The sequence below is a fragment of the Podarcis bocagei genome (genome assembly GCF_964188305.1).
Source record: "Podarcis bocagei genome assembly, chromosome: 3".
In the NCBI taxonomy this organism is placed as follows: Eukaryota; Metazoa; Chordata; class Lepidosauria; order Squamata; family Lacertidae; genus Podarcis; species Podarcis bocagei.
The window spans coordinates 32007953-32033387 of NC_138127.1; the positions used below are offsets into that span (position 1 = coordinate 32007953).

Sequence of the window (25435 nt, forward strand, 5' to 3'; positions counted from 1 at the left end):
ACTGTACTGTCATGCTATTACAAATAACTTTATGCTTGTGCTACCTGAAAAAATGGACAAGGTGCTTGGAGTTTGAGGCCTACCAGCTCTTCTCTGGACCCATGACCTTCATGAGTAATAAAGGTTGCTGATGTGTCTTTGAGGAAAGAGATTTTGGAGGTGATTAATTGCACCTTGAAGGTGAGTTCAGTCTCTACTACTCTGGAAGCTTCAGTGGTGAGTTCATTGCTTAAGAAACCAAGCTTGTTCTCTTTGATATGTTATCCAGGCTCCAACTTAGTTAAGGAGATGGAGAAGATGGTGGACGCTGCATTCTGGGTGGTTTTGGGGAAGGAAGATCCATTCCTTTCTGAGTTTTGGTGTAGTTTGGGTACAGAAATAGACTTGGTTGCCCTGCTGGAGGAAATATGCCAAAAACTTGAGAGGGAACATACCACCATGTTGGCTTTCCTGAACCTCTCAGGGCTGTTCAGTATTATCAAGCATACTACCCTTCTGAGCTGTCTTACTGGGATGAATTTCAGAAGTACAGTGTTGCAGTGTTCAGCCTGCTGCAGATGATATATCAGAAGTGTTAGGGGACTTCTATTCCATTCCATGGACAGCTGCTGGGCCCCCTATATCAAAATAGTCCACTCTGTACCTCATGTTGTTCAACATCTGGATTAAAGCACTGGCAGAAGTCATACAGAGGTTTGGACTAGGGTGTCACCAATGTACAGATAATATCAAGTTCTCCCTCTCTTCTTCAGTTACAAGTCCCTGGGAGGCTCTGCAACTCCTAAACAAGTGTCTGGAGGCAGCTTTGGAATAGTTGCAGCTGAGAAAACTGAAATTTAATCTAGACAAACTGGAGGTACTGTGGGTGGGAAGTGATGGTATCTGTGCACTGTTCACATCCAGCCCCCTCAAATACAGAATTTTATTGTGGGGGCCAAAGTCCCCACAGCCCCTTGGAGTTGGCTTCTATGCTATCTTTCTTATGGACAACACACCAGAAGAAACCCTGCCACCCAGGGCTGTGTTTGGAGTCCTGCCAGAAACTAACTACAGTATAACCCTATTTATTCCCAACACCTGTGTAGAATTTTAATCAGATGTCAAGGTTCAACAGACATTAGGAATAGTAATTGGATTCAAAATAGCTTTTGAGGAATTATCTGGAAATTGGTAGACTGAAAGCGAGGAATCTGAACAAGGAACCAAATAAGGGTCAGATCAGGTTTTTGTTCTTGTTTTAACTTAACATTAAGGTTTTCATGGGCCTAAAACCAGATTTTGTGACAAACACAGGCATTGAGTGAAACAATGTTTCTTTTAAAAGCTTATTGCTATCTGAATAACAAGGATGTCAATAAGTGGGTTGAACTACAGTGGTACCTCGAGTTACATACGCTTCAGGTTACATACGCTTCAGGTTACAGACTCCGCTAACCCAGAAATAGTGCTTCAGGTTAAGAACTTTGCTTCAGGATGAGAACAGAAATCATGCTCCGGCGGCGCAGCAGCAGCAGGAGGTTCCATTAGCTAAAGTGGTACCTCAGGTTAAGAACAGTTTCAGGTTAAGAATGGACCTCCGGAATGAATTAAGTACTTAACCCGAGGTACCACTGTATTGGGTTGAACTGGGCCACTTTATTATTTGCAGAACACACTTGCAGTGGGAAACTTATTACTGCAAGAAAAATGGCTATGAAAATCTCAGGCAAACAAAGATAGTCTAAGTTTAAGCACACTGTTTCATGCAGCGTGTGTGAAATCTGGAAGCTAGTTTATGGAATAGGCTCCTGCAAGGTCCAAGGATTGTCAGTATACTCACCTGAGTTATGGTCAAAATACTAGGCTAATGAAATGAATGTTTACTATAATCAGGCCTTGTTAACATTTATGGTGAAGTCTGGTGTTCTAAAATTGTTTTGAGTAAACACAAGTTGCAAACACAGAGATTGTAAACCACAGTCGGAGTATCCATGTTTAAAACAATGTAATCCAGTAAATTACATCTATAGCAAACACCAAACAAATAAACTCTAAATCAACTACAAATGTAATAAGCTCCAGTGCATTTTGAAGTACTCTGGATTTTATTCACTTATGTGATATACATTTGTGTGACTTGCAAACAGTCTTATTGTAAGTTATTAAAGATCTGTAAAGAGATCCTGTGACACTTAATATAGGTTCCCCCAATGCAATATTTTTGCTCTTCCAAACATGCCTAACTTTGATGTCAATAAAGTTTAAGTGTGCTTAATTTCCTATAGCATTTCTGTGGGTGAATGCTTTTTTAAGATGTTGAAATCACGTATTTTGGAACAATTATTTCTAATTATACACGGTTATATGTATAGCCATTTCTATTGAATCTGGGTGTTACTTTTTTTTAAAAAAAGAAAATTTACTAACCCAAGCTGTTTCTAAAGCACTGTTGCCATGAGTGCACTAGTTACATTTCAGTATCTGTTACAGCTTTGCATTCTTGGCCTTTTAGGAAAAAATAATAATGTGTTAGTGTCATATTTTGTTCTCTTGAGATTTTATTGCTTCTCGTGATTGTATCTTTTCATCTTTTTCTTTTCTGAAATAAAGATAGTTTTGTCCCTCAGGATTCCTTTTAGAAAACCTTGGAAAATTGCTAGTATTTCTTTCTATTATTAATTTGAAGGAAACATTTCATTTCTTTTTGATGGAACATTTGAGTAGTACACATCCAGAAGTGCAATCCTCTGATAAAGTTATTGGTGCATCCAGGTCTTGCAGAAAACCTTAGCAATCGCCTGTGCAGATTGATCGTAGGCTTGGTCTTCTAGCCCTACATGTGATTCCAAGAGGATATGGATAAAACACATACAAACTCCGTTCCCAAAGAGCTTGTAATTAGAGCACTACATCCCAGTAGTGATGTATGGAAGTGAGAGCTGGACCATAAAGAAGACTGATGGCCGAAGAATTGCTGCTTTTGAATTATGGTGCTGGAGGAGACTCTTGAGAGTCCCATGGACTGCAAGAAGATCAAACCTCTCCATTCTGAAGGAAATCAACCCTGAGTGCTCACTGGAAGGACAGATCCTGAAGCTGAGGCTCCAATACTTTGGCCACCTCATGAGAAGAGAAGGCTCCCTGGAAAAGACCCTGATGCAGGGAAAGATTGAGGGCACAAGGAGAAGGGGACGACAGGATGAGATGGTTGGACAGTGTTCTCGAAGCTACCAACATGAGTTTGACCAGACTGTGGGAGGCAGTGGAAGACAGGAGTGCCTGGCGTGCTCTGGTCCATGGAGTCACGAAGAGTCGGACACGACTAAATGACTAAACAACAACAAACAAAAGTTGGGAGAAAAAGAAAAATGTAGGCAAATGCTATTATATGTACTTAAAACTTTGTTGTAGCTGGGAATAAAGATAGAAAGGATAAGCTAAAAGCCATGGACAGTAGATTTAAGCTTATCCATACTTGGATTTTTCAACTCTTAATATCCCATTCAGAGAGGTAGGGTGGAAATAGTTCATGATCAGTATGTGTGCCTTTAGGGGTGGCATGCTAAATTTCTATGCTGTTTTCTCTCTCTCTCATCAGAAGAATCTTTTGCATTCCTAAAAGAGAATGCTGGAGCGTAGAAACTTGTTTCCACTCATGATTGCAAGGGATCTCGTTGAAACAGACAACACTTAATTGTGTCAAATGGTTAAGAAAATATAGACCTGTAGTTTACAGTACATCCTTATCAAAAAGGCAAATGAAGTATGCCATGATAAAGAAAAGCAGCATCCCTAGAAACAAAATAATAGTAATAAAGCATATTTGAGAAAATTGAATGCATTGATTCAGAGCTTTGAAATAAAGATCAGTGCTGGAAGAATGGAAGAAAATCTGGATTGAGTTTGATGACTCACGTGATCTGTGGTAGAGACATGGCCTTGTTTCATGGTTCTGTAGCTCTCCTTAATCTTTCCTTTTTATTGACTGCTGGCAATTTGTATCTGGAGCAGTGGCATGTTTTTTATTGATTTTTCAATCTACATCCTTAAGCCCTGTTTAACAATAGAGCGGTTTTTTGTGTGACATTGGGCATCATACAAAGGTGAAAGACCATTTGAGATACACACCCCACATGAATACCCAAATGGTTCTGGCACATAAGTGGAGCAAAACTAATAGAGTTGTCACTTGATTAAATAAATATTAGCCAATAGTGTGAATTTTAATATTTCAATTAACTCTTAATGAATTTGCATATGAATAAATAGTTCTAAAAACAGCATACTTCATTGTTTTTATGTAATGCATAGCTTGCAATATTTCAGAAGAGACATTCTATTCTGTGGAAAAGAGGGTTTATTTTTCTAAGAAGGTGTCTATAATTCATGGATTTCTAAACAGTGATGTTTTAAAAAAATTAAGAATTTAAAAATGTGCATTATTAATTTGGGCACCTTTTTAATTCATCAGACTATTCAATTCATTACACATTGCAGTCCTGAAGATTTACGGTCTAGTAACAATATTGACCAAACTTCTTTGGGCACTTAATGTAGCAACGTACCTCTAAGCTTTTATCACACTTTTAATGCTTTTGGATTAGCAAACAGGTTTATTGGAGAGTACATGGAGGAAGGCAATTTCAATGATTCCTCCTCTCTTGCAGTTCTCCACACATCTCACAACTGCTTTGGAGGGTCTTCCAACTTTCTGAGAAGACTTGAAGGACATGGAGGGTTGTAGAAGGTAGGGAGAATTGCCAAAAATCACCTCTCTCCTTATTCCTTCAGCAGAGGGAAACCAATTGGATGCCATCTATTGTATCTTTATTGAAATAGTGTCCTTTAACACTTTGACCCAAAGTTCCCATATTGCTGTTATTCTGAGTGCTTTCTTTTTGTTCCCCTGTCTTTAGTCAAAGGTGGCTACCTTTACAAATGGAGCACTGGTTAAATCACCACAGTTTGAACTCATTATATCCGTTCTCACATTTTCATTCTTTGATCAATGACATAGTTGCTGTAATAAAATAATCAGGCTAATATATTTAAAGAGCCAACAAAAAATCTGGATAGTGCTTCTGAATACAAAATGACTGAAGGCGCTTTTAGATAAGATCATGTCTAGACTGAAGTTATAAGAGTGCTTTCAGTTATGGATGGCAGCCAGTGGTCTTTTAATAGGTCTGTGAGGTTACAGGAAAAGAAGGGGGGGATGCTACTTGTGGCTAATGAATGTGACATTGTCTCTGAGGTTCTCTTGGGATGTTTGCTTAGCATTTGCCCAAAGATGTAAAAGCAAATGGGTATGATATACTTAAAACAAGATAAAATGAGCAACAGCTGGTTCTAATCGTGGCAAGGGTTGGGGTGGGAGAGTACTGTGGCACCTTAAAGAATAATAAATGTATTATAGCATAAACTTTTCATGGACCACACTCCACATCATCAGATACATGAAACGTTATCCTGAATTAAGGTGTCTATAAAGCCATGTGGCGCTGTGGGTAAAAGCCTCAGCACCTAGGGCTTGCCGATCGAAAGGTCGGCGGTTCGAATCCCTGCGGCGGGGTGCGCTCCCGTCGTTCGGTCCCAGCGCCTGCCAACCTAGCAGTTCGAAAGCACCCCCGGGTGCAAGTAGATAAATAGGGACCGCTTACAAGCGGGAAGGTAAACGGCGTTTCCGTGTGCGGCTCTGGCTCGCCAGAGCAGCGATGTCACGCTGGCCACGTGACCCGGAAGTGTCTTCGGACAGCGCTGGCCCCCGGCCTCTTGAGTGAGATGGGCACACAACCCTAGAGTCTGGCAAGACTGGCCCGTACGGGCAGGGGTACCTTTACCTTTTAAAGCCATGGTGCTGGCGGTGGAGGGCCCTTACTGTAAATAGGGATATCAGAAATAAATAAAATTCAGGTAAGTGAAGAGAAGGGCATGAGACAGGAGTTGATGATGCAGGTGAGCTATTCATAAGCAAGCTGCCTGCTAGCTCCTCAGAGGCTCTTTTTATTAGCACAATATGCAAAACCAGTCAGATACATTTTGGACTGTGCCCTTTACACATCTTCCAATCACGCGATCGTGGGGTGGTACAAAGTTATTTTGGCACCTGTTTCTACCCCGTCACTTTCCCCCTGAACAATGTTTAAACAAAGGAGACAAAGGTCACAGACAGGGCACGGCAGACCACTGAGAAAGCCAAAGGTTAGATAGAGGACATGGTGTTCAGACAGCTGTGGCTTGTCTGTGGGCGGAAGTGTGCTTCACACCCAGCGGTCATTCCTTTAGGTAAGTATAGATGGTAATGATGTTATTAGCAGTGGCCTTTCAAGAAACAAAACGCTTGATAGCATGGGCACCCTGTCACAAGTGATAGTGCTGAACCTCATGATGAAATGTAATGCAGTGTTTTTTTACTTGGAAGTGTCTTTGTCTGAGTATGAGCACTTTAAGGTCTGTTACAGTGTACCCTTTTTGAATGTCAGATTTGTGTTCATTTATTCTTTTCTGTGGAGACTGGCTTATTTGCCAGTAGAACATGGAAGAACATAGTTGGTATATGTCATACTGCAAGATAAGCTGGCATATTAACAGTTTGGATGACAGTATTTGGTCTTGAAAAAGTGTTTTTGGACTTGACATGGAAAACAGCGGGCATCTTGTGGGTCTGCCACAGGGCCTGCCCCCTGTTTCTATATTTTTGCTATGTAGCCTGCTGTTGGCTGGTTAGTACAGTGGTACCTCGGGTTACAAATGCTTCGGGTTACAAACTCCACAAAGTAGGTGTCCCGGGTTGCGAACTTTGCTCCGGGATACAAACACAATTCCTCTTCTGGGGCCACGGGAGGCCTATGTAGGGAATGCATGCCTCGGGTTCAGAATGCTTTGGGTTAAGAACTGACTTCCGGAACGAATTAATTTCATAACCCAAGGTACCACTGTAGATGTTTTAGGTAGAGGGCAGGCCCTGTGAGTAAGTAGAGGCCTAGCATCTAAGACCTGTGAGAAGAAAGTGTCATTGTCTACTACAGGACAAACCTAGAGGAAAAGGAAGAGACCACCACTTTTCACTTACAGCTCCCAGTTAAAAAAAAACAGCCAAACTTTTGAATGGATGCTCAGCGATCTTCTACTAATCCTGGGCAAGGGCAGAGGATGTAGTTTTGATATACTCCTCAATACTACTGACCAGGTTTTCCAGTGAACTGAAGTAGTGTTGTACATTCAGCTACCATGGTGTGATTCTGCTGGCAGATCCCTGTAGTGTCATAATTTAACTAGAACAGTTTAGCTTTCCCCGGGGTGTGTGTGTGTGTGTGTGTGTGTGTGTGTGTGTGTGATGAGCTAATGCCACCACATATGACTTTTTCAATCTTTTTGTATATGGAATCTGCACAATTCATCCATTTAGTTCTGTATAAACATTCTACTTAACTGTATTTTGTTATCCTTAATTATAATTAAACATTACATCTGAAAGCTTAAACCATGGTTTAGGTCTGTATGTAAACCAGGCTGTGGATTTGCAAACCACTGTTAATAATATAATGCTGGATACAGGATTTTTGAAGCCATTGGGCATAGTAGTACCATTAGTTGTGCTCATAATATGGACAGACTCTCTCAGGCTGCATCTGATTTATTTATTTTTTTAATAATGTGTTCAAAGCAAAAAGGGTAGCACTGTTACAGTGGTGGACCCTCTTCTAGTCTTGGGGCCCTGGAAAATCCCTCTGGAGCTATCTGTGGCTTTGTGTCATCATCCACACTGAGGGTTTCCACCTCCCTACTTATAATATGCCAAGTGGATTTCATCAGTATCTTTATGTCTACGTGTCCTCCAGTAGCAGGCTTAGCTCAGTAAGTTAAAATGCTGTTTCCCTAGTTGTTTGGGATCATAGTATCAAGGCAACTAAGGCTGGAGTCTTAACCTCACTTCCTGGGAATACTTCTGAGTAGACATAGGACTGCACTGGAAATGTTGTAAGCATTAATCATGTGTGCAGAGGGCCTTGGTGTTCATTGTGTAGCTTTTTTTTAGCAGAAGAAGCTTTTGTTGCATTTCCTTTCTTTTATGTGGTGGCCAAAATATGAAATCCATTTTCAAGGAGGAAGTGTACTATTAATTCTTAATGTAATGGTGCTGTCATTTTTCATCCTTTAATTACAGGAAGTTTTAAACTTGACACTATAAACTATTTGTAGCATGAATTAATAATGCTAAAAATGATAAAGTCATTTAAACAACTTTAAGAGAATACTTTCCCCTCTCTGGTTTTTAATAGTGTGTATGACCTGCAAGTAAAATCCAAAGTCATTTCATGGGTTGACTGCTTAATGGAGAATTGTCACAATTAAAATAAAATGAGGAAGCTGGTGTAGAAGCATGAATTCTTGTTTCTTCTATCAATTTCACAGAGAATAAAATTCATTTTGAGAGTGGAGTGGGAAGTTAGGTTCAAAAATGCCTACACACAGTGAGATAGAGGGAGAGAGTTGTTTTATTGCTGGGTACCGTATATTTTTTAACTGGCAGTTGTAACCCTGCAGAGAAATCAGATTGTTTATATAGTAAAGATTATGTATGTAAAGCTTTAGCCGTGAACCAAACTGACTTGTGGTCTTACTGACTCATCCTTATAGACAAATAAGAAGGCAGAATGGTAGAGATTGGGTGGATGAGCCTGACTGGTGAAAATGAAAGGCCAGTTTCAGTGCTGTTCAGATAAGAGTACAGTGGTACCTCAGGTTAAGAACTTAATTCATTCTGGAGGTCTGAAACTGAAACTGTTCTTAACCTGAGGTACCACTGTAGCTTAATTCAGTTGGAGTGAAATGGTGAGGGATTTAGGGGGAGACTGGGAGAAGCCTGAAGGAAGCCAGTAGAAGCAGCATCTGAAGGGAAGCTGATATCACTGTGGCAAAGAGCTCAGGGAGGTCTGCTAAGAAGGGAACTAGGCTTCTTGGCAGCATGCCAGAAGGAACTATTGCCAAATTATGGCAGGTTGTTGTTGGACCAGGCTTCAGGCCGCACTGCAATCCTGAGAGAAGCCTGAAGGACCCCACAAGGAAATGAAGATACTGACTTGGTAACTTGTTTGTTACCCAGCACAACATTCATACACTGCTTGATTGTAATAAATCTTCAAAGTGGTTCATTAAGAGAATAAAACAATAAAATTATCAATAAAAACAGTTTTTAAAAGTATTTAAACCGTTCAAAAATATTTAAAATCAACAGTGGTAGAGACCCCCCTCCCCACCAGAAGTGGTAGACTGTCTTTTGTTGGAGCCTTTTAAGCAGAAGTTGGATGAGCGTCTGTCATGGATGATCTAGTTGAGATTCTTGCGTTACAGGGGGTTGAACTAGATGACCCTCAGGTGTCCTTCCAACTCTACAATTCTCTGATTCTATGACCCCATCCTGGATTTTTCATTTTAAACCTCACTGATAATACTTGCCAACTGTGCTAAAGAAATTTATAAAACAAGATTTTTCCTGGGATTGTTGCCTGACTTCATTAAGGGTTTTTGGGTGATGTCATTTTATCTTAAAAGAATGTACTTCCATTGACAAGAGAGAATATTATGTGACCTGGACATCAGTTTTCATTATTATTTTGACTAATGCATTTCATTAACAACCTGCTAATAGGATCTGCCAGGCTGGAAAAAGTTTTGTGGCGCCTTATCTGTTAACAAGTACTGGTATGTTAGCACACGTTTCATCTTGTGAATGTTAGCATTCCAAGGCAGGCTTGGTTTGGTTTGGTTTTTATGAATTTGCCTCATAAAGACCTATGGTTTAAAATCTGGAATAAGTTTTACTTTTATTTAACAGTTCCTGGATTATTTTATTTAACATCTTACATATAGCTGGGAACATGATAAGGTTTAATAATATAGACTGAGGCAGGTTGGAAATCTCAGTGAACTGTGTTTAAGATCAGGTAGATTGATGCTTCTGACTTTCAAGAAATTGTAAACAACACCTATTCATATGTAGACAGGTGTAGAAAATGTAGAGAACAGAGGTCAATAGCATTTTCATTTATCTCTTCTATTTTGACACTTTTGTTAGGGAATTAGGAAATCAATAGACACTAATTTCATTGGCAAGGATTACAGAGTACACAGGAAGGAACAGTCATGATGTCCCTACTTTTGTTCAAGGGCACTTTGAATAGAATCAAATGATTTCAGCTGTCTAACTGAGCTGGTATTTCAACCATTAATTTATTCAAACACTTAGGGCCAACCGCATATATACTTCTCTGCCAATGCCAAATATAGTTTTGATTTTTTTCTTACGCATTGTCTATGTAAGAATATTTGTTAGAATTAAAATGCTGTCTGTTTACAAAAGAATGCAGTATACTAAAATATAGTTATCCCAGACTGCAATAGAGCAGTTCTTTAGAAGTTGTTATAGTAGAACGTGTAAATTAGTGCTACTCAAGTTTGCATCAGATCTAAGCTCAAGGAATTTCAAGGGTAATTTAGAGTCTTCCAGTTGTCCTCACTCCATAATCCCAGTGCTAAGACTTTAAACATTGTCAATTATTCTTAAGAGATAAGAACTCAGCTTGGGCTAAATCTGATACATATTTTTGTAGCTTTTTTCAATAGAAAAAAATAATAATCCCCCAGCAACTGTCAATGTCAACACTAGCTTAACCTTTATGTTGTACAGATCCCCCCCCCCCCGTTAACCTTACATAAGTATGTTTGTAATATTATACCCATGCTTCTCAGAAGATTTAGTAAGTACTTCTTCTGAAATACAGTGGTAATTCGGGTTACAGATGCTTCAGGTTACAGACTCCGCTAACCCAGAAATAGTACCTCGGGTTAAGAACTTTGCTTCAAAATGAGAACAGAAATTACGCAGTGGCGGTGTGGCGGCAGCAGGAGGCCCCATTAGCTAAAGTGGTACCTCAGGTTAAGAACAATTTCAGGTTAAGAACGGACCTCCAGAATGAATTAATTTCTTAACCCGAGGTACCACTGTATAGCTATTGGATGACATGGTGTTTTGTTCCTTTTTCCTTCAAGGGTTCCTCAATGCAGTCACTTGAACACTAAAGAATATGATTGTGGATGAGGCATATATTGGAGACTGTTACTAGTATTTTTGAATCCCCGCGGTGGGGTGAGCTCCTGTCGTTCGGTCCCAGCTCCTGCCCACCTAGCAGTTTGAAAGCACCCTTAAGTGGGAGCACCCTTTATAGCAGGAAGGTAAACGGTGTTTCCGTGTGCTGCGCTGGTGCAGGCTCGCCAGAGCAGCTTCGTCACACTGGCCACGTGACCCGGAAGTGTCCTCGCACAGCGCCGGCTCTTGGCCTCTAGAGTGAGATGAGCGCATAACCCTAGAGTCGGACACGACTGGCCTTCAGGCAGGGGTACCTTTACCTTTACCTAAGGATAGCAGGTTGTTAGTTACCAGTACTTCAATACCAGTATGGGTTACCCGAAGCTCTTCTGATATTGCTGCACCACTAACTCCCCACAGCACCCACCAGCATTGTCCATGTTATAATCACAATTGCATTTCATTTGTTGCTGTTCACAAAGTTATACTAAGGAGCCAAAGAGTACTAGTAACTTAGCCCATAAGCTTTCAGCTGCTATTAGTCAAACCTGTCAGGCCACCACCACTTATAATTTGGCCCAAAATTCTTGAAACGCCACATGAAGGCATGACATCATTGTAAGAATTAAACAGATGTTACCTGAAGATGTCCAAAATTTTAAAACATGTTTCTCAGAAGATTTAGATTTCCCCTAAAGCAAATAGAACACCTTTGCATACTAGGAAAATAGACATGTTTTGGATACCCTTGATAAGCCATATACAGTATCTGTCCATCTTAAGTAATGCTTTCTGTAATAGTTGGCCATTGCTGATTATGAAGATTTGGACAGAGGATAACCCAAAAGCCGATATAACAGCACCTGATAGGTACTTTAATGTTAGTTTCAGCACTTACTTGGGGGTTCGAGAAAACATATTGACATAAAACACTTGTAGCCACTTAGAGGGTGAAATAACCCAGATATTGGAGTTTATCAGCCTGTTAGTAGCTTGCACACCTTTAGCATTGTTAATTCTATCTTACTTTTAGGGCCTTTTGCCAAAGAGTCAAGTTGGCTGCAATCCTAACCCTAGGTAACTAGGAGTAAGCGAGTAAGCCCCACTGAATTCAATGGAACTTATTTCTGAGAAGACATAGGGTTGTTCCCAACATAGTCGTCCTGTTTGTGCAAGGACTTTTGTTTGTGCAGTTGAATTTTCCTTCCCTCTCCTTTCCCCGCTGAGCCCCGCCCCCTGCACCAGAGGACTAGGGTACCTCCCATACAGATGGAAGGGGGACGGGAGGAAGGAAGAAAGTGCGGGGGGGGGGGTTAGGGTGCAAAAGCAGAAAGCCTTACATGAATGGGACAACTTTATTGGATACAATTGAATTAGTCTGTGTTTGTACGAAAACCATAAAACAGAGCCTAGAAGTTCACCTGGATGGCTTTAGATGCTGCCTTTCAGCCTACCTCACAATTTTCTTTTAAAGTTAGGGTGGAGGTGGGCTTATCACATGCAGTGTCCTGAACTCTTTGATAGAATGGTAGTGTGATGATGATAATTATTAATAAAAATATTACTGAAGCAGTTAAACAGTTAACTGCTTCCCCATGCACCCTATGACTAAAGATGCTAAAGACAATGGATTTTAATGTAAAATTGGAGTTCTTGATTGAACTGTTTTCTTTCTTCTGTTCTTGTTTCCATGCATTCATTCACATTGATTATCTCATTGAATGATTTTACTAATGAATGAGTTGGGATGTATCCAAGGAAGAAGACATTTAGTAATGGTAAACTACTACTATTTTAATTTAATTGTAGATTTCTAAAGATTCTACTAATGAGTATGTGAAACCTCTGCAAATATCTGACAAAAACTGTTGAAATCAACTATGCATTATGATGAACTTGGCTATCTATTAAAATTCAAAAAAACTCAACGTGGAAGGGCAGTGCAAGTTAATCAAGTGCACAGCTTACACCCAAAAATACTTTTCAAACCTTGAAAAATAATTTATGGAGAGCAAAGGTTTATGTTGTTAGTCAACTAAACAAGAGGTGATCTGACAGTTGCAAAACTTTCTATTTCCCAGCAACACTTTTGGTTTTTGGTTTTGGTTTTGGAAGCAGTGATAATTCTGGCATGGTTCAGAATGAATTAGGAGTATTCTAAACAATGATTTTTAAAAGCCTAGTATGATTTTGATTAGTAGTCTGTTTTATTCCAAGGACACAAGTCAAGGTCAATGTTGCCCCAATAAAAGGGGTATACTACAGCTTGCAGCTATAAATCACAGCTTTGCCTGAGAACTTGAGAGAATCATTGACAATGGCACGCTGACATTTAGGTTGTCTTTTCTTCATTTGCACTAATATATGCATGCAGGAGAAACTATAATCTATGAGTGAAATTTGCCTAAATAGAGTTTGAATTACAATAGTGACAGAGCTTATCTTAAAACTCCTTGTTTAGAGTTAGAATTGTATTGATTAAAGCATATCTTAATCGTAAAACTAAGTCTAACATAACTCTTACAGGAAAATGCATCTGTCACTTAAATCTCCACAGTGGAATCATACAGTGAAACAATGTTTTAAAACAGTAAATTCTGCATATAAATATTTGCTACACTTCACTGGAGCAAATTTGTGTGACACCCTCTCCTCTGCCTGGCAGGCATGCCCCATGGGTTTCAGTCAGTGGTTGGTTTCTGACATCAATGCTGGGGAATGGACTTAGTGTGCCATAGAATTACACCAATTTGGACATCTTTTAAAAAGAGATTAGACAAATACATAGAGAATAAAGATATCAGTGGATGTTAAATATGATGACTACATTATGCCGCTACTATTAGATACAATCTGCCTCTGAATATCAGTTGCTGAGGATCATGAGTAGGCATTTGGCTGGCCACTGTGAAAACAGATGCGCCTTTGGCAGGGGCAGACTTTGGTCTTTCAAATTTCAGTGGCGCCCTGTGTGCGGCTAAAATTTGTACCCTTTCCTGCTTCTCCTCTTTCATTCTGCTCAATTCACTGCGTCATTATTTTGGCACCACCTACAGTAAGCTTGGGACATGGGTGGCGCTGTGGGTTAAACCACAGAGCCTAGGACTTGCCAATCAGAAGCTCAGCAGTTCGAATCCCCACGACGGGGTGAGCTCCCATTGCTCAGTCCCTGCTCCTGCCAACCTAGCAGTTCGAAAGCACGTCAAAGTGCAAGTAGATAAATAGGTACTGCTCTGGCAGGAAGGTAAACGGCGTTTCCGTGCGCTGCTCTGGTTCGCCAGAAGCAGCTTAGTCATTCTGGCCACATGACCCAGAAGCTGTATGCCGGCTCCCTCGGCCAATAAAGTGAGATGAGCACCGCAACCCCAGAGTCGGCCACGACTGGAACTAATGGTCAGTGGTCGCTTTACCTACAGTAAGCTTGGCGCCCACTGTGACAGAACTGGTTGCGTTACACTAAATCTGTCTCTGTCTTTGGTCTCATTTGGCAGGGATTGTTTTGCATTCTTGTTTCTTCTTTGCAGCCCTTTCTTTTCTGGCCATGAAAAAGTATAGCACATCATATTATGTGACGCTGAAGCTTTCTCCTCCTCAGTTGAAGGCCTAGTGATCCTGCTATTACGTAACATGCAAATATCAATAGCAGATTAAGACAGATTATCATTAAGTATGTGGCAGAGTTGCTATTAAAACTTGCTTATACTAATATATCAATTGGTGATTATGGTTTGCAATTCACATATCCCTGGTTACACCTACCAAAACAAAGAGGCTGCCATCTTCCATTTGGCTGCTGGGCTGCATTCTTATCAAGGAGAAAGATTATGCTGATATGTGGAAATATTTCAATAGCCACAGGTTTTTGTGTGTGTGCCTTTGATTCCCTTAATCATGGACACAAAGCTGAACCAGAACCCAGCACTCAGCTGGAGGCTATCTGGAGCTTTCATTAGCTTTTTTACCCTTCATAATAAGAAATTCTATTTTGCTGAGCGTAAGAAACAAATGACCTTGAATTATCCTGAAATGTTGTTAATGCTTGTTCATATAACAAACAAGAATTACAGGAAACATTATGGTTGTTGCTATTCCTATGTTCTCATCAGGTATCTTTGTAAATGAAGGTCAAAATGGGGAAAGACGACAATGAAAGAACTAGTGAATGTAAAATCAAGTTATTTTCCAAATACTTTTATGCATGCCTGAAAAATATTTTATATAACTTGCCCCTTTCCATCAGCATGATCTTCACTGACACAAAGATGAAGTACGTTAACAAGGTAACACAGGTGATTATCTGGCATCTGAAATCATTCACACAAACAGAAAGCTTAAAAGCACATAAGTATTTGTTTGAGCTATTGTTGTCATCACAGCAAGTGTAAAGTCAGACGTAGTTTTTCACATTTAATAGTATAAGGTCTCCCTGCTGAACACATGTACCAGATGCTGGCTTTCCTCAAGGTTAAATGTGATTATAGCATATACACACACAAATTGCAGGCAGAGATTAAATCACAAAATAATGAGATCCTCTCGGAAGGTAGCATACTACTGTGATTATCCTACCTTTGCCTCTAAGATATGCTTCTGTTTTAAATTCTTTCTGCAGAATATTCACTGCGAAAGGGAGTTTTATTGGGCTGCACTTGAAAGTTGATTGACTTTTTAAATAAACTGTAGGACAGTCCGACAGTTTTCCCCTATTATTATTTATCTGCACCTAATTTTAATCTTGATATACATATTCACGAACTTAATTGACTCGGGACAGTGGTTCAGTTAAAATTAGGGCACTACAATAGGTTAAGTGCTACCTGCTGTATGGCTGAATTTTCTTATAAGAAGACATCTGATAACAGTTTGAAAGGGTATTCCTATTAAACAGGAGGAATAAGCATCTAATGCCGACTTTCAGATAAGTGACATCAGAACTCATTGGAAGGCTCAATCTAAACTGTGTCTGGGGGAAGTGGAGAGAGAGAAGGCTGAGCTCAGTGAAGGTAAGAAATGATTGGGGTGGAGGGTAAGGATCATTACACTGCTGATCAGTGGATTTGCTAGAATGAATTCTGATAAGAGCACATATCAACACTTTGCAGCAGTTAAGAGCTGCTTGTCAAATGAAGTTACTTCTTGCCTCATGTTATCCTTGCACAAAAGATTGGCCATAGTCACAGTTCTGGGATATGATGTCTGCATTTGTACATACTTCTGGTCCATGGTTTAGCATTACCGGGGTGAGCCACAGACAGTCCTAGTCCCACATACTTCTCTCTCCTCCTCTGGTGCACTGGTGAGAAGGAGTTTGGAAGAGTTTGCTTCCAGTTTAGACCAGCTGCAGGCCGGCATGACATCAGAACTCAGACAAACTGCAATTAGTCTCACCTTTGTATTAAGTTATTTAACAAATATATATCTCACCTTTTAGAAAGCATTGCTCAATCGCATCAAGTTAAACAAGCCTTCAACAATAATGTATTTTAAAACTCCAGTAAAACACAGAAGGTCAGCACAAAATATGCATAGATAAAATAATAAAAACCGCCAACAGATAATACAAGTGGCCAAACTAAGTTTACGAAGACATAGCTATGCCCAACTGTAAAAACAGGATGGGGAAATAAGTTTTCTACAGTGTGGTCCCACTAAGAGTGGTTAGTAGCAGAAAGAAGCCAAGGTCAAATCATGGTTTAAGAAACTGACTTGTTTTCTTAAAACTCAACCATCTATGTCTATTCAGTGATTTCTATCTCCAAATTTTAATCTAATGTACAGTGGTACCGTGGGTTACATACGCTTCAGGTTACATACGCTTCAGGTTACAGACTCCGCTAACCCAGAAATAGTGCTTCAGGTTAAGCACTTTGCTTCAGGATGAGAACAGAAATTGTGCTCTGGCGGCGTGGCGGCAGCAGGAGGCCCCATTAGCTAAAGTGGTGCTTCAGGTTAAGAACAGTTTCAGGTTAAGAATGGACCTCCGGAACGAATTAAGTACTTAACCCGAGGTACCACTGTATGTAAATTCATTCTGCAGATAAAATGAATATCTGCATACTTACTCTCCTTTGGCTATAACACTGTAGATGCTGTATTAATCGCCCTCAGCCCAAGTCTCCATCTCAACTCATGCTTCTATCCTTGTAGGGAGCAAGCTTTGTCATTTAATCCAGTCTCCCCTTACTCTTTAGTCCCAGTGCATCATGGATTTGTAGTTATAATTATTTCATGAAACGCTTGGGTATAAAGAAATGTCTATACTATATGTTTATAATTTGACAGTTGGTATAATACCTGTATCTGGAGACTCAGAATTTTACTGGTGCACATCTGTTGGTTACTCTGTGAGTCTTGGAGAAAACATAGTAACCAATTAATGTATGCAAAACCCTTTGAAGATGTAAAGCCCTGTTAAAGAGCTAAGGGAGATGGCCAACTAAGCAACATGCATTTTATTAACTTATATTGCTAAATATTTTTAGTAGTCTCTTGAAATTTACGCTGCTGAATTTATATGAGAGGACAAACAACTAATAGGGTTATGGATGGAAGGGAAAAGGAAGATGTCACGAGTTTACTATCTGAAAGCTGTTATAAGCCTTTTAGTTAGGTCACATTTTGGAGCAAAGTTGCTTGACAGGCAAATTGTTTATGAATATAATTAATGTAGTTCCGTTTTTAATAGCCAGTTTGCTGTCAAGAGAGTTTATATATGGATAAAATGTATGTGCTATAAAACTTTAATTTAACCAGGTGAGTACTTAATAATATTTCCTCGAAGTCTCAGTTGCTTTTTTTTTTTTAAATAAACCTTTTCAGTCTTCTTTTAGACAAAAATGCCCACCTTTGCTACTTGAAATCATGGTTGCCTTTATTTCTCCAAGAGATTACGGATGGGACTGTCTCCAGGTATTATTATGCCTTGTTTGACTACAGAAATCAGCGTTAAGTGTTCTGAAGCTCACTCAAGCATTTTCCCAGGCACCTCCCATACATTCCTGGAGCAAGAACTGGATTTGTTAACACAGGCTTCCTCAACCTCGGCCCACCAGATGTTTTGAGACTACAATTCTCATCATCCCTGACTGCTGGTCCCGCTAGCTAGGGATCATGGGAGTTGTAGGCCATAAACATCTGGAGGGCCGAGGTTGAGGAAGCCTGTGTTAACAAAATGCATCGATTCCCCCCCCCATGACTGTATCTGTTGGTACTTTGTTTTTTTAAGGTGCCAGCACCTGGCTGATGTCAACAGGCAGGGCATTCCAAAGTCTGCGACACTAAAAGATCTTACAAACGTGGAACAAGTTTTACGTGGTACCTTTAACAGTGTCTTAATTCCTATTAATGTCTTAATTCCTGATATAGCAAGAAGGGGGAAAAGATAGCCTGGGTTTAGGACTTACTGGAAATGGTTCCTAATAGTTTTTTTTTTTGGGTATTTGGGCATTGGATTGACATTGCCTTGATTTTATACTGTCTACACGAATTCTTGCTTTCCCTGTGTGCAACCTTTGCCATTTGTAAATTACCAGTTTACTGCAAAATCCACCATAAGAGTCCAGAATTCAGCTCTTCGATTTCCCACCTCTGAGGGAATGTTGTTGTTGTTGTTGTTTAGTCGTTTAGTCGTGTCTGACTCTTCGTGACCCCATGGACCAGAGCACGCCAGGCACTCCTGTCTTCCACTGCCTCCCGCAGTTTAGATTACTCTCCACTATGACCTGTCCATCTTGGGTGGCCTGCATGGCATAGTTCGTAGCTTCTCTGAGTTATTCAGGCCCCTTCGCCACAGCAAGGCAGTGATCCAAGAAGGGGTCTGAGGGATAGAGTAGTATGAAACAATGATAGTAATGCTGGGCATATTTTGAGTCTGAGGAAATCTCCTAAAAAGTGGATATGTTGAAAATAGTTGAAATTCAGGATACGGTGATAATTAAAGTTACTTTCACTTTTGCAGAAGCTGAAAGTATTGTGTGTAACAATGTAGTTTTAGTTGGTCAGACTTGGTCAGGACTCCCTCAGACCAAGACTACTACTGATTAGAAATATTCAGAAATATGAATCTATTTATACTATGCTTATCTGGAAAATAGTGATGTATGGAAGTGAGAGTAGTGATGTATGGAAGTGAGAGCTGGACCATAAAGAAGGCTGATCGCCGAAGAATTGATGCTTTTGAATTATGGTGCTGGAGGAGACTCCTGAGAGTCCCATGGACTGCAAGAAGATCAAACCTATCCATTCTTAAGGAAATCAGCCCTTAGTGCTCACTGGAAGGACAGATCCTGAAGCTGAGGCTCCAATACTTTGGCCACCTCATGAGAAGAGAAGACTCCCTGGAAAAGACCCTGATGCTGGGTAAGATGGAGGGCACAAGGAGAAGGGGGCGACAGAGAATGAGATGGTTGGATGGTGTTCTTGAAGCTACCAGCATGAGTTTGACCAAACTGTGGGAGGCAGTGGAAGACAGGAGTGCCTGGCGTGCTCTGGTCCGTGGGGTCACGAAGAGTCGGACACGACTAAACGACTAAACAACAACAACACTAAAGACATGCACCAGCCTCAAGAGTCTTTATATATATATAATTTTACTTCCCGGGCAGCTCTCTAAGGGGCCTCCACTCCCTCCCTGCACTCCGACCCTCAGGAGTCATTTCTGATCTGCATTTGACTTTAGGAAGCAGGTTGATCTATTCTGAGTTGCTCTGTTCTCTGCCCAGTTTTACTTGTGCTTCATGCCCACAACAGCTATGTTTCCTATCATGCAGTATTATGAGGAAGAAAAAACAACAACAACCATAACTCCCCCCCCCCCCCGCTTTTGACAGAAATTAATGAAATACGCAGGCATAGCAAAGGGATTAATCTTGCCAAATTGCAAACAAATCCATCCAGGGGCTTGAGGGCTGGGCACTTTTATTTTTCTTTTTTGAAAAAGGAAACATCCAACTTTTGGTAAGAACTGGATAAAATTTGCAGCCTTGGTTCCCCTTTCTGAGAGCATGAACTCAACCAGATTTCAGAAGGATAGCTACCGTGGCAGCAATTGCAGGTTAGACTAGAGTGTGTAAAAAGGGGAATCGCTAAACCTCCCATAATGCTTTGTGGGCAATTGGTTTCAGAATTGCAGGCATGAGAGAGGTGCCCCTGGATAACAAATCTGTCAAACTGCAGACAGATCGTTCCAGGGGCATTTGTGCTCTGCATCTTTAAAGTTGATTAGGAGAGTAGTAGAAAGTGATTCACTTTCCTCCATGTGATTCTGTTCCTGTTTATTTATCCCTCCTCCCCCAATCCGCTGGGATCTGATAGCCATGGAAAAACTTCCCTCGTTTTAGGGAAAGCAAGATGTGCCCATTGCAAAGCAGCGTGTTGTTAAGTTTTGCTTATTGAAGCTCCACCCTTTCCGCAGCTCCAGCTCCCACTAACTTTATGGCTAGTAAATGAGACATAGGTTTTCTCTGGCAAGATATTATATGCACTTTATGTACTTGCATTTTAAAAAAAACGTACTGAGTTATGAAGTACGAGGAGGCACTCTGTGTGACTCCGCTTTGCCCCGTCGCACCTTATGGAAGTTCCTCTATGCTCTGTCATATGGATATCCTCTAGATATGGATTCTGCTCATTATTCAGAGATTGTACAGAGCATATATACACCCCTGGTACATATGTATTCTTCTGTATGTGACACACCTGCTTAAATATTTTTTGGAATTCATAAGTTGTATCAACCACTGTGTATTGTTAGCGTCTCATAGATGTTTACATACGTATGCCAAAATATGTAACGAAGTTTATTCTCTGCCAAAACAAAAGTTGCCATTGTACCACCAAAATGGGCTACAGATTGTTGTGTCCTCCACTTCTGGTACAACTTCCATTCAAAAAGTATCAGCTGTTACCTGCATGCTCACAAGATCTTTCCTTGGCAGGAGACCAGCTGGCAGCAATGCAAGGGGCAGGGCGGAGGGATAAGAAGGTAAGGCTTACTAAGGCAGGGGATCCCAAGTGCCCTACGTTACTGGCATTGCTGATTATTCTGCAGATTCAGAAAACAACTGGGCTGAGAGTGAGAGAGCATAGAAGGAAAGCTCCCCTCCTTTCTATTTTCTGTCTAGAAAAATAATATTGGTGAGGCAGAATGTCTGACTGGTAAGGAACCACTTGAGAAACTGGGCCCTTGTTTCTACACCAAGGTTATATTTTACTGCCAGTAACATACAGATAAAAAAGTAATTGCTGCATAGTTAAGGACAGGCTTCCTCAACCTTGGCCCTCCAGATGTTTTTGGCCTACAACTCCCATGAGCCCTAGCTAGCAGGACCAGTGGTCAGGGATGATGGGAATTGTAGTCTCAAAAAATCTGGAGGACTGAGGTTGAGGAAGCCTGGTTAAGGATATGTTCCTTTTAGGTGGCAATTCTATACCTACTTACTTGGAAGTAAGACCCATTGAACTCAATGGACTTATTTTCAAATTGACTTGTATCGGATTATGTTTTCATTTACCAAATTACTGGATTTTCATTTAGATGCCATGGAAAGCCATAAAAAGGATCTATTTTATAACCTGAAAAAGTTTACATCCCTATTTCTTTCTTTTCCAGCAGAAGGGATATATATATATATATATATATATATATATATATATATATATATATATATATATATATATATGCTTTCGTAGATATATATATATTCTTTTTTAAAAAAATATATTGATGGATTCTTTGTTTTATATTTCAGAGCACTGAGCATATGGCCGTTTCTGCCTGTGTTCACAGCTTTGCAGCAGTGCCTGTCAACATCCACCAGAGAGCAGAGCAGCTCTAACACCCGGGTCTTTTATGCTTTGGAAATCAATGGAGACAGCTACACAGCCAGATCCTGGCCAAACAACATGGATTGCAGTTCATTTCAAAGGTCAGCGCATATTTAAACTTGCTTCATTACTTCCACCTTTATGCCTGAGATTTTCATTTTTTGAAAATCAGTTTACCTAGGTTCCTTTAGAGAGAGAAAAAAAATGAAAGTGCTGAGTCCTATTTTCATTTGGAGATATCAAGCTTTTTATCAAATTATAGTGGTGGCGTTTCAGAATATTTCATATCTGATCAGAAAGAAAATCCAAAAATAATTTTCTCTTTATTCAAGAGTCTTTCAGGCACTAGGACTGTTTTATTTATTACTTGATATCCGTGCACTAGTCAATCATTTTTGAATTCAGACAAGAAAATAGAATTCTTATTTTTAACAGTGTATTAAAAAAAATCCTAAAAATGTGTACTGTTGAAATGCTGTAGGTTTTATTTCTAGCATAAAATTAGAGACCCACTTCTCATTCTGCTGAATGTATAATGTTGGTTTTAACCACAATAGATTATAATGAAGCTGTACATTTAAGAAAAGCATCTTACATTAGTTAATTATGGGCACTACACCTCCTGTGTATTTGTACAGCAACATTTATCTTTTAGCTTTCAGGCTCTTGGCTGCCTTGTATCATTGAGAACACTTCCATGTAGCTCTATTCCGAAATATTGGTGCTTTCACGTTGTGTGCCCATGCGTGTGTGGAGCATTTTCTAATGTTAATGTTTCATCTGAATATGATTCTAAAGAATGGATCACCTATTAGCCCAATAGAACTGTTAGCTATTAGCCCAATAGAACTGTTGCTCTGCTGTATAACTCAGTAACATTTACTGGAGGAGAAATAAGGACTTCGGGGACCTAATTTCAGATCTTGCAGTCCTTTTGTTTTCTATGAATATATGAAACAAACCTAAACATAAGTCTTCAAGTAGTAATTTTCTCTTCTGTGATGTGTTCAGCGACCATTGCTTTCTTCAATAAATTAATCCCCACAGCCTTCCCCGCAGAATTCTCATCTCTCATACCTCAAGAACTGCAGCATGATGAGAAGGAAGCCAGAAATGGCCTTCTTGATGACATACCCCTTGCAGGCAGCCCAACACATAGTGCTGCCCATCTCTTCTTACTGATACCCAGTATAGTTCCCGTGTCAGGAGAAAAAGCATTGCTTAATGTCAGCGCTAAGCCTTACGACCTTAAGCAGGGATAAGTCAACAACATGTGACATGATTGTCAAAACATCAACATTTGCTGCCCATCTGCTGCCGAGCCTGGTTCAAGGTTCTTGCATGGTTCAAGTCCTGAACGACTTAGATCCAGGATACCTTAGGGACTGCCTGGACTCTTATATCCCAGATCGATCACTGAAATCATCTGTAGGAATGTTGTTGGTTATCCCCTGACTTGGCAAGGCTCATTTGACATCAAAGTAAAACCAAGCCTACAGTGTCACTGACCCAGTTTTGTGGAATGAACTTCCAGTTTCAGCAGGAATCTTCTCTATTCAGCTTTATATGTTTGCTTTTGCTGAAAAGTTTCCTTTGCTGCCAGGCTTATGCAAGCAATTAACACAAACATTTTTTTGAAATACAGTGGTACCTTCAGGTTACATACGCTTCAGGTTAAGAACTTTGCTTCAGGATAAGAACAGAAATCGGGCTCCAGCGGTGTGGCGGCAGCAGGAGGCCCTATTAGCTAAAGTGGTGCTTCAGGTTAAGAACAGTTTCAGGTTAAGAACGGACCTCCGGAACGAATTAAGTACTTAACCTGAGGTACCACTGTAGTTGGTAATCCGTTATTTATTTTTTTAGAAAAAAACACAACAGTGGCTTTTATTGTGTATACAGTCATACCTTGGAAGTTGAACGGAATTTGTTCTGGAAGGCCGTTTGACTTCCAAAAATGTTCAAAAACCAAATTGTGGCTTCTGATTGGCTGCAGGAAACTCTTGCAGCCAATCAGAAGCTGCAGAAGCCCCGTCGGATATTCAGCTTTCAAAAATAGTTCGCAAACTCGAACAGTCACTTCCGGGTTTGCGATGTTCGGAAGCCAAAAGGTTCAGGAACTAAGCTGTTCGAAAACCAAGGTATGACTGTATATAATTGTTGTAAAAAATGAAATTGTTGTATACAATTACTTTTATAAATAAACAAGTCACCATATGGGTGCCATTTTCAGTGGTCAATCCTGATTCATGTCCATTGCAGAGTAAAGAAGGGAAACTTTTGGTACCTTGAATTGGAGAGGCGGATGACAATAAATTAGCATGTTTTAGGGAATGCACTTTTTGTGGGGGCCAGGGCGGGAGATATACAGCAATTGACATAACCATGAATGCCAATACTTGATGTTCATTCTGGGAAGTTCATCCTAGCTTTTCCGTGAGAAAAATTGTGTTCTGGCACAATTTATTTAACTATGCATTACGGTAATGATTCAGGACACTAAGCCTGCACTATATTTGATGAATAATGGTTCCAGAGTGGCTGGGGGTTACCACTCCAGTATTTTATGTTAATAAGGAAGACCTTATAAGATGATAAAATTCCAGAAGAGATTTCCTTAGCCCCTGTTTTATGCATGGTATCTGAGTGAAAGGACAGGATTTCTTAACCCCTGAATTTACCAAGTGCAGCATATGACTTCCTCCTAATGGGTCTATGTTTACTACAACTTCTTCAAAAAAGGAACTAGAGCAGAATCCATAAAACTTAGCAGTTTTTGACCTGTTCAACACACTGCCATTGTAGGTACTGTGTGCAAGACAATAGAAGAAATAAAACTGATGACTAAAATAGTTAATAATATCCTTATGCTTGTGGATTTCAGTTTGTTGTATGAGCAAGAGTTCCCGCTCTTAGCATTCATACTTGAAGTATGAAGTAGCAGCCGCTGTGGTATTTAGAGCTTAGGGTCTTTAAGCCACAAGGAGCACTGGTGCAGACTTAAAGATTCAAATGTCATTAAGCTTAATATTTTTTCAAACTTCTTGTGGGCTTGTAATAAGCTTACTCTATGTGCTATATGATAAGACAGGATGAGGCTAGAACATGTATTTGACAAAATACCAAAAAGAGCTTTGGTAAAGTTGCTATAGCTAAGAAGCCTTACGGCTAGTAGGGACTGGATTTGTATTTATTTATTTTAGGCTACAGCAAAAAAAAATGGCAGATGATTCACACATGATTCTTTCTTACTCTCTCTCCACATGAGTAGCCTTGACAGTCCGTGGATTATGGTGGCCATGGGACTTATTATTTAAAGGGGAAGGGATAGCCCTCCATTTAAAGGAATCCTCTGTTTGAAAGACTGTTTGCTCCAAGCCTAGTTTACAAATAATGAACAGTTAGAAGACAGAGCAGGGCCTTGAAGCTGCCAATCAACTGAGCGGCCAGCTAAGGAGGCACACAGACCAACCAGTCACCCGGTCTTCCACACTATAGGGATATATACTATATTTCTATTTAGCTGAAAGTAATTATCACTAAATT

General features: G+C 40.1%; 1 protein-coding gene across 1 annotated transcript in view; it reads left to right on the forward strand.

The window, feature by feature from the left end:
- Positions 1 to 25435, forward strand: part of LOC308583029 (uncharacterized protein) — a 287479-nt gene that overhangs the window by 20777 nt on the left and 241267 nt on the right. The window contains exons 3-4 of the mRNA XM_081186682.1: positions 15987 to 16071; positions 21817 to 21993. The gene's annotated coding sequence lies outside the window, so the exon portion shown is untranslated. The remainder of the gene's footprint in view (positions 1 to 15986; positions 16072 to 21816; positions 21994 to 25435) is intronic.